The 16,218-nt window shown below is 34.7% G+C and overlaps 1 protein-coding gene across 2 annotated transcripts in view; it reads left to right on the top strand.

Moving 5' to 3' along the window:
- Window positions 1–16,218, top strand: part of LOC123314445 (CCN family member 1) — an 84,527-nt gene that overhangs the window by 43,879 nt on the left and 24,430 nt on the right. The gene's annotated exons all lie outside the window — the stretch shown is intronic.

The raw sequence follows: 16,218 nt of genomic DNA, 5'->3' as shown, positions 1-16,218 counted from the left end.
TAGGCTGCACAAGCGAAGTTGAAATTCTAATACTTAGCATCGTAGTGGATGTTTTCTCTATTCTGGTCTCCTTTATCATCTCATCAATACAATCCCTGAGTATTATACAGGCCGAGTCTTCGACTCGTACAAATGTTTCATCAGTAGACTCTTGAGGTCAAAAGAAACGCTTTCTTCCTTTACGATTTTTTTCCGAATCAGCTCGGTGTAAAAAATAGAGGCTGTTGAAAAACCTTAAAAAAATGTTCTATTTTTTCTATCTCAAAATAGTTATTTTCCTATCAAGTGCGGATAGTGATACTTGCCCGCACGAAACTGCCGTTGCCCGAACGATGCGAAGCAGAGTTCGGGTAAGCAGTTGAGTGCGGGCAAGACACTTTCCGCAAGAGTTAGAAACAATATTTTTTCTACAAGTGCTTGAAATATATAAATGTATCCATTTCACGAAACAGATTATATCTCATTTGATTGATTCATACATAATGACAGACGTAATTCTGCATGTCGTTTCTATGAGTTTCTCATCGTTGACGTTCTGTGCATAGAAACATGATATTATATATCATTATATATCTATAATATTTGCTCGTACGGGAAAGAAATAGCAGGCGTTTTTCCCGCACCCTTTGGGAAAGTGACTCTTTGCAACTTGGAATGCGTGCGGGAAAAAGGTTGAACGCGCACGCTTGTAGAAAAATGGTTTTATCGAATGAAATGAATTTCGGAATATAGTGTTTCATTTATTTGATGAATTATTTTCGAACATAAGATATCACCAACGTCTTCCAGTTTTCTCATTAGGTCCTTTCGTTTGCATAAAAAGTGTAGGACATTTCTACACTCTATTTTAGTATTCGTTTGCTGATTGAATTTACACTAGTGTAGAGAAGGTGTAGTTTACCTACATCTCCTTTTGACTATGTGTATATAAACTACACTTCCTCCACACTGGTGTAAATCAAATCGAGTGAAGAAAAGTGCTACACTTTTATGCAAACGAAAGGACCTATTATGACCATTTCGTACCATAAAAATACCAAAAATTCAAAGAACCCAATTCTTGAAACAGAGTTGGACGCTATCTGATGAATATCTATTTGAACGATTTGTAAAATAAATATATATATTTCTCATATTTTCTCGTATGATGCTCCGTTTTCGAGTAATTTGGTACTCTAAAAAACTGAAATTTCTGCTGGGCAAAAAAATAAAGCATTCATCTCTGTTTATTCTCCACCATCCAGTGAACCCGGACCCGGAAAATAGGACAAAAATTACATTCTGTTCGAAGAAATATTGTTTCCTTACAGTGAGTATCGCGAAGTATACGAGGATGAATTGATATCTAGTTAGCCTAGACCAGTTCCATGCATACAAAAAATATTGCGTTACCATAGCAACGAAGAATAACTCATTTTTAGTGTCAGTGTGAAGTTTGAGGTCAAAAAAGGGAACCAGAGTTACGCAATAAATTAAAATAAAGAAGATGTCCACAGAAATTGTGAAAATCGAAAAATTGCAGAATCGAGCCATCATCAAGGACCTGTATGTATGTAAGTGGATTTAAGAAGTGAGCAGATTTACGAAGATATGCTTGATACCCTTGGTGATCAATGTCCTTCGTATGCGACCGTGAAAAATTGGACTGCAAGCTTAAAAAGAGGTAAATTTTCCATTGAAGATGATGACCGATCGGAAAGGCCAGTTTCTGTGTCAGTCCCCGAAAATATCGATGCAGTTCACGACGATGATTTTATCAGACCCTCGAATTGGGCTGAAACGGATATCTGAATCATACGAACGCGTTCGCTTCAATTTGGACATCAGAAAAATTGCTGCAAAATGGATCCCCAAATGTTTGAATGTTGACCAAAAGCGTGCAAGGGTAGAAGCATTGCGTTCGATCTGTGCTCGATTTGAAAACGATGTAGACGTCTTAAACCGAATTTTTACTATGGATGAGACTTGGCTACATTTCTACGATCCAGAAATTCCAGAAATCATTCGATGGAATGACGACACTTTGGTTCTTCAAGACCTAAAAAATTTCGTGTCCAAAAATCTGGTGGAGAAGTTCTTGCTCCAATTTTTTGGGATTACCATGGAGTAATCATGATTGATTTCGTGGATAACTATAGAACAATAACCGGATATTACTATTCGACATTCCTGACCACTCTACGGAAAAAAATTAAAGAGAAAAGACGCGGAAAGCTATCCAAAGGTGTTTTGATTTTGCAGGACAACGCCCCTGCACACAAATCTCATGTTGCCATGCAAAACATTGGTGATTTAGGGTTTGAATTACTACAACACCACCCATATTCACCAGATTTGGTTCCTTTCGACTATCATCTCTGTCCTCAACTGAAAAAAGTTTAAAAGGTTGCAAATTTTGTTCCAACGAGGAAGTAATAATAGGTGTGGAGGTCTGGTTTGCAGAGCAAGAAGAAACATTTTTTTTAAAAGGTCTAGAGACGTTGCAGGTTCGCTGTAATAAATATATCCAAATAAGAGGAGAGTATGTTGAGTTATAAAATATTTTAACATTGAAGTTTTCTTGGGTTCTATAGTAGGCTAAGAATTTTTCAATATATCCTCGTAATTACCACGTGAATTGATCTCAAGCAAGCTCAAGGAGATATAGACTACCACATTCACATACGCTATTCAATGATGCATGATCATGCTCATCTCAGCATTCTCACCTCGTTTCGAGATAATATACCATTTCATTAGGACGAGCAGGGAAGGAAGTGAATTAATTTATTATGAGAAGAACTGAAAAATTAAGAAATTTTATATATTTTCAATTTCGAATTGAAATAACAACTCAAAGAAGTATTCCATTTGAAGTGTGAAAACTATCTTAAAAATACATTGAGGGAAGGACACCCTGTATACGATGCTGTTTTCATAGCAAGATCGTTATTTTATCTCAAGCCAGTCCAAATCTCGTAAAAGCGACTCTTCCTTTTGAAATCGCTGAAAGAAAGGAAAAATCCCCTCATACATCTTTTCCCCCGAGCACTGAAAGGAATAAAACATCCTGTACACCAGGCAACATTCTCCGTCCTTTGCAAGCGGCGAAACAATCCCAACATTCGGAACGAATTGCATTCTCGGCATCTCAATTGCTGCAGGTTGGAGGTCTACGACACTCCACAGCACCTCATTAAGCCGGAAGGACTCAATTTGAATCAGGCAAAGCGAAGGAATAATTATTTCATTCCTTTGAAGCAAACATGTTATCCTCATTTTCTCCCTTCTGTCCTGGCGCCGGGGTCAAAGAGATCAAGCGGGTCGTGGGAATAATGAAAGAAAGGTGACACCTCATAATCTCTTTTCCTTTCGAACTGTAGTCGTTACGAAACAGGAAACGAAGCCAATCTACAGATAATCGTCTGGCATGAAAATTAAGCGGTTACTCGGGAGTGAAAACGAGTCGTCTCAATTGTCAAAGAACTGGAATGAATAGAACTACCCTGTAGAGGGAATCAGCAAAGGCAGGAAACTCAAGAATTATATGAAACAACTGTAAGAAGATCGGAAATATGGTGATATGATAAAGATGAATTTGAAATTCATATCTTTGTAACGAATAATATCGTTTATTTTTGGAACTGAAACGAAAATCAGTTCCTATGATATCGTATAATACAATGTCATTGTCGCAGCTTATTGACGTGCAACAAATTGGCGAATGCACTGGTTCAATTTGAAACATATGGTAAAGAATTTCGCAGTATTTTTCGATTTTTTGGGAATATCTGAATACAGGGTGAATCTTTGACGAGTACATACATTTATTTTAATAGAAGATTCGGAAGTCGGAAGAAACAGTCTGTTCAAAAGATTCCCAGATTTTTCTGTTTCTAGGGGTGGCATTGCTCATTATAAATAATGCAATGGTATAGGAAAGAAGTGTTTCTTTCGACCTCAAAAATCTACTACTGTAGTCGTTACGAAACAGGAAACGAAGCCAATATACAGATAATCGTCTGGCATGAAAATTAAGCGGTTACTCGGGAGTGAAAACGAGTTGTCTCAATTGTCAAGACTGGAATAAATAGAACTACCTTGTAGAGGGAATCAGCAAAGGCAGGGAATGCAAGAATTATATGAAACCACTGAAAGAAGATCGGAAATATGGTGATATGATGAAGGTGAATTTGAAATTCATATCTTTGTAACGAATGATATCGTTTATTTTTGGAACTGAAACGAAAATCAGTTCCTATGATATCGTATAATATACTCCATTCACTTTTATTTTAGCAGTCGGTTGGCCATGGAAATTTGACACATTTCACTCTGTATAGTACGAAAATGTGGGGTTATGACGCTTGTCAAAACATTTATGGGTTTTAAATCAACGCTATATTGCTCGTTCTATGTGAAAGTTTCTGTTATTACGTATTTTATCACAATGTCGAATCTGTTCGGAAAATATGTGACGAATATAATTGAAGTGTTCACAAACTTACTGAAGGCATACCAAATCCAGTAATCTGCATGGAAAATACAAGAGATCAGTATAATATCATAATATGCACTAGCTTGAGGAGAGTTGATGTTCGTTATCCTCCTTGGCTAAAGTTTGAATACGTTACATCAGTTGTAGATTTGAAAAATATTAACCCGGGGATGAAATGCATATGATGCAGTGGGTGGGAATGGGTATCTACCGAAGGAATTAACAGATAATTACAAGAATGTTAAATTCTTCAACAAAAGTCATCTTTCATCAATATAAGCAAAAGGAATTAAAGGAAGTTTCAAGTCAAGATGAACTTCATCAACAAAAATTTCACATGAATAAATAATTAACAGGACTAACTGTCCTAACTGGCTATTCATCTTAATACATTGATATAATAATAATAATTAGGTATTTATTGGTACCTTAAGACATTTACAATGTATAGGACAAGTCAAATGAAAAATAGAAAAATCAATTTTCGGGAACTTATTCTACGATGACATTCATCGAAAATCCTGTAGTAAACTATTCGCATTAATTCACTCAAACATAAAATTCTCAAATGCCACCACTTTTTTGGGTCTCCCAATAGAAAGAAATTCTTTGTCATCCTCCTCATTCACAATCTTTCTGATTGTGGAAATATTCAGCTGAAATATAAGTCGTTTAGATTCAGATGAAACATATAAATTCTCTTACATCGAATATGTTCGCTGCCATCTGACGAATTGTGGATTTCAAAATATCAGGGTAACTATTCGATTTGAATGAGTGGACCAGAATTCTAAATAGCATTTCCTGAAAACCTGTCTTTTCTTTCTTTCAATCACTTTCGGCAGTTTCTTACTAAAAAATTGATATTAGTTGTGGCTAAGATATCTAAAACTCTGGTGTATTCACTGATTCGATTTTGGTTTTAATTTCGTGGGGATATGGGATCAGTTTCGTTTTTTCCACTGTAGGTAGCGCTGTTTAGAATTTGACAGAGCATTGTCATTTGATATTTTAAAATAATTTCCTACGACGTACGAATATGTTGTATTTATAAGCGATTATTGGTGTGTGAAAATGTATTAGTTTCGAGAAAGTGGTGTAGAATATTCATTTATTCAACATGTCGTTCAGTAAGTTCAGTTTTCCATATGGACAATCAAGAGCTACAGCTGAGAATTCGGTGTTGTTGGAATTTGAAGCAAAACCAAATCAGATGAACGAACATTCGGGACCGATATAGCTAAGTTTTATGGAAACTCCAGCAATATTTCAAAGAAACTGTATTGGAAATATGTAATGTGAATTGTGAGCATGTATTGAGAATCAGAAATACATAAATATATTCCAGTCTGTTACTTCAAATATTCTTCCTGAGTAGATATAGTGAAAATTTCGTTTCCGTCAACTGAATATATTGGATATTTGACCAATTAACTGTGTTTTATTAAAATCATATTGAATTACTCCCCTCACGAATTCAAGTTGTCAAACGGAAATTATCTTGAAGAACAGTAAATCCTCATTCGAACTCTTATTCGATAGTGTTGAAATATTGACAGATTTGTTTTTATAACGAAAATTGAACTGTAAAGCACAAATATTCCTTAACAGCTAACAAAATGCACCAGTTCAAGTTCATATTTTGAACTCGTTGGACGTTGATCAACATTCGAAACAAAATAAAACGAGAGAGTATCATTGGACTTCCTTTGGTAGAACAAGGATAGAACGAAGCAAATGACATGGTGGCGCCGTCACGAAACTGATCCCATATCCCCGATTTTCTGAAATGTTGATGCTTGCAAAAAGTGACAAGTGCACACACCAGTGTTTTAGACATCTTAGTTGTGGCAACGGCGTTATGACATTGGCGACAGTTCATGAGTGCCAACCTTATTCCGTTCAAAAACTTGAGAAAATTATTTCTATGGCCAACCGACTGCTGAAATAAATGTGAATGGAGTATACAATGTCATTGTAGCAGCTTATTGACGTGCAACAAATTGGCGAATGCACTGGTTCAATTTCAACTATATGGTAAAGAATTTCGCAGTTTTTTTCGATTCTTTGGGAATATCTGAATACAGGGTGAATCTTTGACGAGTACATACATTTATTTTAACAGAAGATTCGGAAGTCGGAAGAAACAGTCTGTTCAAAAGATTCCCAAATTTTTCTGTTGCCAGGGGTGGCTTTGCTCATTATGGGTAATGCAATGGTAAAGGAAAGAAGTATTTCATTCGACCTCAAAAATCTACTTTTACCATATATGTACCCGTCATTCAGATATTCCCAAAAATCGAAAAACACTGCGAAATTCTTTACCATATATAGTTCAAATTGAACCAGTGCATTCGCCAATTCGTTGCACGTCAATAAGCTGCGACAATGACATTGTATTACGGCCGTTTTCAATGAATCTATCTATCCATCGATTAGTAACCATTGGTAACTGGTAACCATTCTAAAATATATCTACAGATAGATCATAGAACCGAATTCACATGCATTTTCTATCTTCAGTAACTGACACAATGGATAGATAGGATGATTGAAAACGACCGTTATACGATATCATAGGAACTGATCTTCGTTTCAGTTCCAAAAATAAACGATATTATTCGTTACAAAGATATAAATTTCAAATTCATCTTTATCATATCACCATATTTCCGATCTTCCTTCAGTTGTTTCATATAATTCTTGCGTTTCCTGCCTTTGCTGATTCCCTCTACAGGGTAGTTCTATTCATTCCAGTTCTTTGACAATTGAGACGACTCGCTTTCACTCCCGAGTAACCGCTTAATTTTCATGCCAGACGATTATCTGTAGAGTGGCTTCGTTTCTTGTGTCTTGACGACTACATTAGTAGATTTTTGAGGTCGAAAGAAACATTTCTTTCCTTTACCATTGCATTATTCATAAAGAGCAATATGCCACCCCTGGAAGGAGAAAAATCTGGGAATCTTTTGAACAGACTGTTTCTTCCGACTTCCGAATCTTCTGTTAAAATAAATGTATGTACAGGGTGGGCAAATTTCGATGTTTTAGCACTACAGCTTTTAAACCAGTGGAGATAGACAAAATCTGATACCCCATTCTCGGTCTCTTTTTCTGAGCAACTAACAAGAGTAGTAGTCATTTTTGTCCACCATCTTTTGATTTCGAGTTATAAGCGAAAATTGGAAAAATGGCGATTTCGAAATAAATTTATATCTCCGCTAATACTGATGATAGAGCTCTGGAATTGAAACATTATAGAGGCACTTTTTTAAGTAGAATCCAGTGGCGTGCTTGCCTTTTTAGCAGGATTTTTAATTACGAAGCTATGACCCAAAGTTATGTTTTTTTAAATGGGAACACCAGATTTCTGTGCAATTTTCTGAAAGCTTAATTCTTACTGATTTCAAAAATTTATAACATCATATAATTTGTATCAATATAAACAATAAAAAATGGTCAAAAACCTTTTTTCTCAATATTTCTATGGTTTCAACTTTTGACGAGCACAGAAAAATAGAGCTTCCTATAACAAGAGCAGTCTCCTTCCGGCAATGTCATTCTTCCTATACTTTTTACCACTTTTCACAAAATTTGAATCTTGGAGAAATTGAGTAAGAAGCATAGAAATGAAAGGACCAATAGAAGGAGACTGTGGTAATGATAAGATGCTACATTTTTCTATTCTCATCAAAAGTTGAAACCATAGAAATATTGAGAAAAAAATGTTTTGGACCATTTTTTATTATTTATATTAATACTAACCATATGATGTTATACATATTTGAAATCAGTAAAAATTAAGCATTCAAAAAATTGCACAAAAATCTAGTGTTCCCATTTAAAAAAACATAACTTTGGGTCATAGCTCCGTAATTAAACATCCTAAAAACATGCTAAAAAGGCAAGCACGCCACTGGATTCTACTTAAAAAAGTGCCTGTATAATGTTTCAATTTCATAGCTCCATCATCAGTATTAGCGGAGATAATACTGATAAATTTATTTCGAAATCGCTATTTTTCCAATTCTCGCTTATAACTCGAAAACAAAAGAAGGTGGCCAAAAATGACTACTACTCTTATTAGTTTCTCAGAAAAAGAGACCGAGAATGGGGTATCAGATTTTGTTTATCTCCACTGGTTTAAAAGCTGTAGTGTTAAAACATCGAAATTTGCCCACCCTGTACAAGTCAAAGGCTCACCCTGTTTAGTTCTTATTGTTTTGTTGATAGTTTGTCACAAAATCTGTTTTGAAACGTATCTCATCAATTGAATTATTCTAATTGAAAGGTTTTATAAAAATCATTGGGAGTAACGAAAAATCATCTTATTTCAAACACAAGATATCACCCACGTCTTCCAGTTTATAAATATAAATATAAATTTCTCATTTCGACTATATACCATAAAAAAACCAAAAATTCAAAGAACCCAACTCTTGAAACTGAGTTGGATGCTTATCTAATGAATATTTGAACGTTTTTTAAACTAAAAGTATTCTTCATTATTTTCTCGTAAAATGCGCCGTTTTCGAGTAATCTGTTGTTCAAAAATAAAAAAATATCTGTGATATTCGGAAAATTGGGTACTTTGGCTGAATGCAAATCTATATGAAAGATCCACAGATGTGTAGTGTCAAAGATTTAGCTGGTTATTCTGAAGGTAATTTTCTTTTTCCTGGATTGGCACAGCTATTATGAAAACTTGAAATGGCTATATCATTTTATCACTGCCGAATCAGAAAAAAAGTGTTTCTTTCGACCTCAAGAATCTACTGTTAAAATATTTGTACGAGTGAAAGATTCACCCTGTATATAAAGAGTTAAAATTCTATTTTACTTGAACACTCCTCTATAAGACTCTCTAAATGACATATGATACATAATTCGTACTATTTCTTTTGAACTCTGAAAATTACATCTACCGCTGAACTACTTCCCCAGCAAATTATACCATACCTCATAATTGACTCAGCATTCGCGAAATAAATTATCCTCAATTCTTTTCCAGTGACAGTATACTTTGACAATTTTCTTATGCCAAAACGGATTTTACTTACATTAATTGATAAGTACTCATTGTGGTGGTACCATCTCAAAAATATATCAATATATAGACCCGAAAACTTTGTTGAATTTTCTAATAGTATACTTTTTTCCGAGCATTCAGATCTCGGCGCGATTTATCAGTACTGAAAATTAATTCTGCAGTTTTTTCCTCATTTATTATTAATTTATTGAAGTAGAGCCAATTTTTGATTATTGTGAAATATATAATGTCCTTGAAAAGGGAGAAGACTTGAGCCTATAGTCGATTCTGTCGACTCATCTAAAAAATTCCACGTTGAAGCAACTGCTTCCCATATTTGCAATATTTGAATGCAAAGTTTTGATGGAAAGTGGTCATCGGAACTATAAAATGTGGAATTATATGAATCTTATACATGAGTCATAACTCAATGGCCCCTTATAAAAATTCAACTTTAACGCCCTCTATCTTTTTTTCCACAGCAATATTTTATTTGGGTATATTTTGGTCCAAACAATCTGCCCTTAGCCTATGTCCCAATAGTTATGAATCACCCTGTACAACGATGCCAAATCTTATTTTTATTAACAAGACGTCACGAATCTACTTTTGATCCGATTATGAGAAAATTATTCTTTAGAAAATTCATTGAAAATTCCTGAATAATATTAGCACATAAATTTTCTGAATGATCCGTTCCATTATCAATAGAGTCATTCGGGGTAACTGAGCGCAGTGGGTAAGTGTGCGCAGTGCGTATATCTCGACTATGTAATGTATGAAAGGGGGGTTCATTTGGGTGAAGCAAGGGCGCAGAATCCCCAAATTAGTTTTTCATAGGAGTGCGCCGTGCGACGTTTCGTTAACTTTTTATTTGCAATCAATCAAATTCACTAGTTTTCTTGTTAATTTTTAGCATCTCTGCAAATTCTGCCAGGTCCAAGTTCCGAGTCCGACAGTGTTAAACAATATTTTATTCGATCATGGGCATATTAATCTAAATATATAATAAAAAATTTTAGGTTCTCTTAGCTGCTCAACTCTATAAGAACGTCAATTCAAATTTTGGCTTACTGGGAAAAGTGTGCGCGAGTAAGTGTGCGCATATAGATTCATTATATGGGCATTAGTTCAGTGAGGAATAAATTATGACATTGTTGATTTTCTTGGTTGGAACTCGATCAATATTGTCCTATTTGTTCGGAAAAATATGAAGAGCCACCAACAGGGGCATACATTCCCCTAATGTATCAAGTGTTTTGTTGACCAGGAATTGTGGCACGAACAATAATGCAGTGCTTATAAAAAGGCGCTTCTGTATTGACAATAAACAGCATTTCTCTAATATTGTAACATTTTGATGACATTATTTTGTAATTTGTTTTGATTGGGTGTTTCACTAAGCACTGCGTTCACTTACTCCGTGAGGGTGCGCACACTTACCCGCAATGCGGGGCATGTGAACGCACACTTTCACCATTAAATTTCTTTTTGCGGAAAGAAAACGTTTTTGTTTGTTGGCTTTTTGATGTTTTTTTATAGATTAGAAAATTCTCTATCTTATGAATATGATTTAATTTTCCTAGCTTCAACATTTGAAACAGGGTATGGCTTGAAATACAAAAGTGCGCACAGTTGCCCCGAATGACTCTAAGGGTGGCTAACCCTCAATCAATGAAAATCATGTCTGTGTCTTTTGTTAATGATATTTTTTTTACAACAATACTAGTGAACATTACTCGATAAAGAAATTTTCTTCTTTACCGTTACGTTACTAGCATTCGTTTCAAAATCATGTTTTTTTATATCGATATGATATGAGGAGGCACATTGCCCCACCCGGTTTACTTGGAAGTTTGTAACTCCTTGTTAGAGCCTTCTTGTCCCTGACGTCAAAAGACTGCATTTCGTGTAGATCGCAAGAGTTGGGAATCCGAAGTTTTACGTTCGGAACGGCTTAACGACGAAAGAAATAATTCCCCCATTTCATACATTCTGCAAACTGAACCACTTAATCCACTTCTCGCTTAGCGCCGAACTTCCTCTAGGCAATTTCTTGTTACAAACACCGCCACAAAATTCGTGTTGCCCCTGTCTGTTTACCGAAGGTTACAGAGAACATAGCTCTAAAACCAGCCTGGATACGTTTACGCGGGCATTTATAATAATTTTCACGTACCAGTGCTCTCACTAAGATTACAAGGTACCTCTAATGTGATGTAATAACAGATCTGCATTTCCCAGACGACCTGAATCCTAATGAACTCGAATTGCATCCGTGTGTGCCTAGGGAAGTTTGCCTTTACCTGGGAGTGACAAGATGTATCTACGATATTCCAGAAGACCATATTGAATCGCGAATTGTCGTGATGGATGGGAGCTTCGAGAGTATTCAGAATTGGATTTAATGTACTCCGGCGAGCAGAAAAGATGGAATCTGTTGAACGATTTGCTCCTATCACGTAGGATATCGGCCTGCAGGGGATTTTCGAGTACCTCAAATTCGACAGATGAATGCAATGAATGCTAGGAATGTAAAAGGATTGAAATTCTCGACATAAATAGAAATTCATACGGAATTTACACCGAAAGTTTTTCATTATGCGGAATCGGCGTTGTATTGAGGAATAGTTCGAAATTTTAAAAATTTATCCACTATACCTGCTGGATCTGAATGACACCGAAAAAAAATATATATTTTCAATAAAGTGTCAGAAGTTTTTTGAATTTCTTTCCCGTTTTTTCAATTTTCTACTGAATAACCACTGATATATCTATGGTAGATGATTCCCAAATATAAGGGTCCTGTAGCGTTCCTTGAACTGAAGAATAGAAGAATCATCACTTGGAAGATTGGACCAGGTCTAAAGATCCTCCCAGTCAAAAGCAAGATTTGGCTATTATTAATTTGAGTTCTGAAGGCATTTCTAACGACGAGGGTGGTCTTCCACCAAGATCAGCATAAGTTTTTTGACGCAAAGATGATATTTCTCCCAGTGCAATGGAAAATTAAGTTATGTACCTTTGATTATTTATTTTTTTCTTCAGTCATCCTCAAGTCTTAAAATAAGTTTGGATCCTTATTATTCACTTTTTTTTTTCGTTTTCTGCTCTGTTTCTTTGTTTCAGATATTATTTCGAAATGGAAAGAGAATAAAGAAATTTTTATGTCAATGGAAACGAAGCCCTTCAGTATTAGAAGCTTATTCTGTAAAGAAATTTGTCATCACTACACTACTCACGGGGAGAAAGGGTTTTTTTACTGAGGTTTCTTCCTAAACTTTTGTATCATACTCCAAATTGTATGATACCCCATTACACTAACCTTTTCTAAAACTCATGACATATGCTATATTGTTTGATACCTAATAATGTATTGCTGACATTCAAAAGAATATATATATACCGAAAAAATGAAAAGGGGTGATTCTTGGAGAAAAATTGTAATATGTATTTAGAAGGTATAACATTTTTTGAAAATCACAAACCAACCCCAGAAATTATACCCCTCCGAAGATTAACAACAAAAAAATGTTTTTCTTTTTCATTTTCCAAGCTAAAGACAAAATCTGTGTGACAAAAAATGTCAGTGCACAATTCTGGTATCGGTATTATTGTTTTTATGATAAATATTTACCAAGATTCGTGTCTTTAGCTTAGTATACATGGAAATTAAAAAAGAAAAACAATTTTCTGCAGTTTTCCGGGTTGGAGATTCTTCTAAGAATTTTTTACCAAATACCCACCTTAATATTCTTTTGAATGTCATGCTGACATTTTTAGATTAAGAAGAATTTAGGGTACCATACAATTCGGCGTATGATACCAAGAGCTTAGGAAAAAACCTCATTACAACAAACTGTCCCCCCTTGAGTGGTATAGTTATGTCAGGGCCCTTATATTGGGGAATCATCTTCCATAGATATATTTATTATAGAATAGAAAAAAACTCGAAAGAAATTCAAAAACACTTCTGACACTTGACTGCCGAACTATAACTTTAACTACTTGAACTATTAACTGCGCAAAAATTCAATAAAAATACATTCATAATCGAATGTAATGTCTCCGACTTATAATATTATAGGATTAATTTCAACAACCCCCTTATATTGCTTTTAGTTCTACCTAGAGATGAAAGCTCATTTATACAGGGTGTATTTGAAGGTGATGCTTTATTTCCAACAGAAGGTAGAACTGGTCAAAATGAAGCATTTCACCAAAAATCACCTATACAAAACTTTCAAAATGTCAAAGTTGAAAAAAAAATTGAAAATGATTACTGAAATAGATCCTCATACGACAGTTTATTCGCTGAATAGGGAATACTCCTTCTGACGAGAATGATGTATTTTTTATGAAATATCTTTGAAACGTCATATTTTGAAACAACCATTTCAACCGTTTCCCAAAAAAAAATATTTTAAGCACTTGAAAATGAAAAATAAAAATGGGTATTTAAAATTTAAAGCGTTTCATATGGATTTCACAAGTTGATAACATCGACTGAAATATGCCTTGATAATAAATCACAACAAATACATTATCTTGATGAGATAGACAAAGATGGCTGTCTATGAAGTCTGCGACGAACGAGGAAGGTCGTAAAATTTTATGGGATTTTTATGGCCAGTTGCAGTTGAAGCTCGCCAGTAAATAGGCGCCTGTTGATCAACAGCTGTTATTTTATAAACAAGCTGATCGTACATTGTTCTTTTCATTGTCTTGTATGCGCTGTTGCCAAATCGTAAAATCCACACAAAGCGATTTAAATTTTAAAACCCCATATTTGAAGGATGATTTTGAATAGTTTTCGCGGTGATTTGATAAAATCATGAATGAAACTCCTAATTATTCAGCTCAAACTTGCATATGCAGTAATAACCAAAATTGAGGAGAATTCCCCATTATGGCAAAGCAGTGGGAAAAAAATCATCTCCTGATTCGACCATGTGGTTTCGTTTAGGATATTGGCTCGTTCGATATTCACGTGGTAATGAAAATGGAAACTTAGGATTGCCGAATTGTTCTCATTATTTTTTAGGAACTAACACGATTTTATGAAATAACTCATTTTGATTCCAACTGACAGAATAGAGTTAGGACATAGGTGTAAAAAATAGAATAATTCTTCAAAATCTCACAAATAAAATTCGTCTAAATTATTCACGGATTTTTTCACAATGGGCATCACAATGGTCCTATTCGAACATTCCAACAATCGTCGTAAAAATGGGATGAAATGGGGAAATATCATAGCACTTTTTCAACATAACTGACATAAACACTCTCAAGAAACTGCCTCGATTCTCTACATTTTTTTTCACCCTCAATTGCACGATACAACATTTATGATTCTCTCAAAAGTGACCTGATGCGTCTAACGCGAATAACTTGGTACTGAACCATTCATTGTCCAGCCATATGTTTATGTTTTGTTTCGTTTTTGCAATGCCGAAATCACCTTCCACAGTCCCGTACTTGAAATTCAATCAAATTTTGTCGACCTTCTAGGCCCTAGGGGTTGTATCTGAGCCATCTTGGATATTTTATGTGGATAATTTTTGGTTAAACGACTTGTTTTGAAGTTCTAACTTCTGTCAAGAAAACGCTCCAACCTTGAAAACAGCCTGTATAGTTTGACAGTAGATTCTTGAGATCGAAAGCAGCACTGTTTTCCCTTATTGTGTGTTCTTTGTAGAGCTTTGACTTTGAAGAGAAAATGGGGAGCAGCAAATCAAAACAGTCCGAAGTTTCAAGTTCAGGTGTGGTACACTCAAATTTTATTGTGGATGAACAAGATATAAAGATGCCCAACGACATTCGAATTATGATGTACTGTATAACTGGTGCCGTTTGTCACATATCTAGAAGCATGGTGTTGAAGGAATGACTTAACTTCTGTTTTTTAAAATTTATTCCAGTCCCTCGAAAACTTGTACATATATTTGAAAATAACGAATACGACAGTGTTTAATTCAATACCTCGTTAGTGATCATTCAACTTTTAACGTTGGTTATCTTCGAATTTCCCATATTTATATTATATGATACTAGCTGTCCCGGCAAACGTTGTTTTGCCATATAAATAATTTCCATGTTGTATCATAAAAAAATAGAAATTAAAAATTTTGTCTAAAAAATAAAAAAAAATTTAGGGGTGGACTACCCCTAACATTTAGGGGGATGAAAAATAGATGTTGGCCGATTCTCATAGATAGCTGACCCGGCAAACGTTGTTTTGCCATATAAATAATTTCCTAATGATTAAATTACTAAAATGGCTATTAAAAAATAAGGGTTGATCGTAGAAGGGTGAAAATTGAGGATTGTATGTATTTTTGAATGTTGTATCATAAAAAAATAGAAATTAAAAATTTTGTCTAAAAAATACAAAAAAAAAATTTAGGGGTGGACTACCCCTAACATTTAGGGGGATGAACAATAGATGTTGGCCGATTCTCATAGATAGCTGACCCGGCAAACGTTGTTTTGCCATATAAATAATTTCCTAATGATTAAATTACTAAAAAGGCTATTAAAAAATAAGGGTTGATCGTAGAAGGGTGAAAATTGAGGATTGTATGTATTTTTGTATGTTGTATCATAAAAAAATAGAAATTAAAAATTTTGTCTAAAAAATAAAAAAAAAAATTTTGGGGTGGACTACTCCTTACATTTAGGGGGATGAAAAATAGATGTTGGCCGATTC

Source organism: Coccinella septempunctata, chromosome 1 (genome assembly GCF_907165205.1).
Source record: "Coccinella septempunctata chromosome 1, icCocSept1.1, whole genome shotgun sequence".
Taxonomy (NCBI): Eukaryota; Metazoa; Arthropoda; class Insecta; order Coleoptera; family Coccinellidae; genus Coccinella; species Coccinella septempunctata.
This window is presented reverse-complemented; position numbering and strand designations above follow the sequence as displayed.